The sequence below is a fragment of the Bison bison genome, unplaced genomic scaffold (genome assembly GCF_000754665.1).
Source record: "Bison bison bison isolate TAMUID 2011002044 unplaced genomic scaffold, Bison_UMD1.0 scf7180017864258, whole genome shotgun sequence".
Lineage (NCBI taxonomy): Eukaryota > Metazoa > Chordata > Mammalia > Artiodactyla > Bovidae > Bison > Bison bison.
This window is the reverse complement of record NW_011494830.1, coordinates 3402391-3406233: the sequence shown is the minus strand read 5'-3', so window position 1 is coordinate 3406233 and position 3843 is coordinate 3402391.

Genomic DNA, 3843 nt, shown 5'->3' with positions numbered 1-3843 from the left:
AGTAATACTCCATTGTGTATATGTACCACAGCTTTCTTATCCATTCATCTGCTGATGGACATCTAGGTTGCTTCCATGTCTTGGCTATTATAAACAGTGCTGCGATGAACATTGGGGTACACGTGTCTCTTTCCCTTCTGGTTTCCTCAGTGTGTATGCCCAGCAGTGGGATTGCTGGATAATCTTGCCTGGAAAATCCCATGGATGAAGGAGCCTGGTAGGCTGCAGTCCGTGGAGTCGCTAAGAGTTGGACATGACTGAGTGACTTCACTTTCACTTTTCAGTTTCATGCATTGGAGAAGGAAATGGCAACCCACTCCAGTATTCTTGCCTGGAGAATCCCAGGGAGCCCAGGGAGCCTGGTGGGCTGCCATCTATGGGGTCCCACAGAGTCAGACACAACTGAAGCAACTTAGCAGCAGCAGCAAGGCAGTTCTATTTCCAGTTTTTTAAGGAACCTCCACACTGTTCTCCATAGTGTCTGTACTAGTTTGCATTCCCACCAACAGTGTAAGAGGGTTCCCTTTTCTCCACATCCTCTCCAGCATTTATTACTTGTAGACTTTTGGATTGCAGCCATTCTGACTGGCGTAAAATGGTACCTCATAGTGGTTTTGATTTGCATTTCTCTGATAATGAGTGATGTTGAGCATCTTTTCATGTGTTTGTTAGCCATCTGTATGTCTTCTTTGGAGAAATGTCTATTTAGTTCTTTGGCCCATTTTTTGATTGGTTCATTTATTTTTCTGGAATTGAGCTGTAGGAGTTGCTTGTATATTTTTGAGATTAGTTGTTTGTCAGTTGCTTCATTTGCTGTTATTTTCTCCCATTTCACCTTGCTAATAGTTTCCTTTGTTGTGCAGAAGCTTTTAAGTTTAATGAGGTCCGATTTGTTTATTTTTGCTTTTATTTCCAATATTCTGGGAGGTGGGTCATAGAGGATCCTGCTGTGATGTATGTTGGAGAGTGTTTTGCCTATGTTCTCCTCTAGGAGTTTTATAGTTTCTGGTCTTATGTTGAGATCTTTAATCCATTTTTAGTTTATTTTTGTGTATGGTGATAGAAAGTGTTCTAGTTTCATTCTTTTACAAGTGGTTGACCAGTTTTCCCAGCACCACTTGTTAAAGAGATTGTCTTTAATCCATTGTATATTCTTGTCTCCTTTGTCAAAGATAAGGTGTCCATATGTGTGTGGATTAATCTCTGGGCTTTCTATCTTGTTCCATTGACCTATATTTCTGTCTTTGTGCCAGTACCATACTGTCTTGATGACTGTGGCTTTGTAGTAGAGCCTGAAGTCACGTAGGTTGATTCCTCCAGTTCCATTCTTCTTTCTCAAGATAGCTTTGGCTAATCGAGGTTTTTTGTATTTCCATACAAATTGTGAAAGTATTTGTTGTAGCTCTGTGAAGAATACCGTTGGTAGCTTGATAGGGATTACATTGAATCTATAAATTGCTTTGGGTAGTATACTCATTTTCACTATATTGATTCTTCCAATCCATGAACACGGTATATTTCTCCATCTGTTAGTGTCCTCTTTGAGTTCTTTCACCAGTGTTTTATAGTTTTCTATATATAGGTCTTCAGTTTCTTTAGGTAGATATATTCCTAAGTATTTTATTCTTTCCGTTGCAATGGTGAATGGGATTGTTTCCTTAATTTCTCTTTCTGTTTTCTCATTATTAGTGTATAGGAATGCAAGGGATTTCTGTGTGTTAATTTTATATCCTGCAATGTTACTATAATATTGATTAGTTCTAGTAATTTTCTGGTGGAGTCTTTAGGGTTTTCTATGTAGAGGATCATGTCATCTGCAAATAGTGAGAATTTTACTTCTTCTTTTCCAATTTGGATTCCTTTTATTTCTTTTTCTGCTCTGATTGCTGTGGCCAAAACTTCCAAAACTGTGTTGAATAGTAATGGTGAAAGTGGGCACCCTTGTCTTGTTCCTGACTTTAGAGGAAATGCTTTCAATTTTTCACCATTGAGGATAATGTTTGCTGTGGGTTTGTCATATATAGCTTTTATTATGTTGAGGTATGTTCCTTCTATTCCTGCTTTCTGGAGAGTTTTTATCATAAATGGATGTTGAATTTTGTCAAAGGCTTTCTCTGCATCTATTGAGATAATCATATGGTTTTTATTTTTCAATTTGTTAATGTGGTGTATTACATAGATTGATTTGTGCATATTGAAGAATCCTTACATCCCTGGGATAAAGCCCACTTGGTCATGGTGTATGATCTTTTTAATGTGTTGTTGGATTCTGATTGCTAGAATTTTGTCAAGGATTTTTGCATCTATGTTCATCAGTGATATTGGCCTGTAGTTTTCTTTTTTTGTGGCATCTTTGTCAGGTTTTGGTATTAGGGTGATGGTGGCCTCATAGAATGAGTTTGGAAGTTTACCTTCCTCTGCAATTTTCTGGAAGAGTTTGAGTAGGACAGGTGTTAGCTCTTCTCTAAATTTTTGGTAGAATTCAGCTGTGAAGCCGTCTGGACCTGGGCTTTTGTTTGCTGGAAGATTTCTGATTACAGTTTCAATTTCCGTGCTTGTGATGGGTCTGTTAAGATTTTCTATTTCTTCCTGGTCCAGTTTTGGAAAGTTGTACTTTTCTAAGAATTTGTCCATTTCTTCCAAGTTGTCCATTTTATTGGCATATAATTGTTGATAGTAATCTCTTATGATTCTTTGTATTTCTGTGTTGTCTGTTGTGATCTCTCCATTTTCATTTCTAATTTTATTGATTTGATTTTTCTCCCTTTGTTTCTTGATGAGTCTGGCTAATGGTTTGTCAATTATATTTATCCTTTCAAAGAACCAGCTTTTGGCTTTGTTGATTTTTGCTATGGTGTCTTTTGTTTCTTTTGCATTTATTTCTGCCCTAATTTTAAAATTTCTTTCCTTCTACTAACCCTGGGGTTCTTCATTTCTTCCTTTTCTAGTTGCTTTAGGTTTAGAGTTAGGTTATTTATTTGACTTTTTTCTTGTTTCTTGAGGTATGCTTGTATTGCTCTGAACTTTCCCCTTAGGACTGCTTTTACAGTGTCCCACATGTTTTGGATTGTTGTGTTTTCATTTTCATTCATTTCTATGCAAATTTTGATTTCTTTTTTGATTTCTTCTATGGTTTGTTGGTTATTCAGCAGCGTGTTGTTCAGCCTCCATATGTTGGAATTTTTAATAGTTTTTCTTCAGTAATTGAGATCTAATCTTACTGCATTGTGGTCAGAAAAGATGCTTGGAATGATTTCAATTTTTTTGAATTTACCAAGGCTAGATTTATGGCCCAGGATGTGATCTATCCTGGAGAAGGTTCCATGTGCGCTTGAGAAAAAGGTGAAATTCATTGTTTTGGGATGAAATGTCCTATAGATATCAATTAGGTCTAACTGGTCTATTGTATCATTTAAAGTTTGTGTTTCCTTGTTAATTTTCTGTTTAGTTGATCTATCCCTTGGTGTGAGTTGGGTATTAAAGTCTCCCACTATTATTGTGTTATTGTTAATTTCTCCTTTCATACTTGTTAGCATTTGTCTTACATATTGCAGTGCTCCCGTGTTGGGTGCATATATATTTATAATTGTTATATCTTCTTCTTGGATTGATCCTTTGATCATTATGTAGTGACCTTCTTTGTCTCTTTTCACAGCCTTTGTTTTAAAGTCTATTTTATCTGATATGAGTATTGCTACTCCTGCTTTCTTTTGGTCCCTATTTGCATGGAAAATCTTTTTCTAGCCCTTCACTTTCAGTCTGTATGTGTCCCCTGTTTTGAGGTGGGTCTCTTGTAGACAACATATGTAGGGGGGTTGTTTTTGTATCCATTCAGCCAGTCTT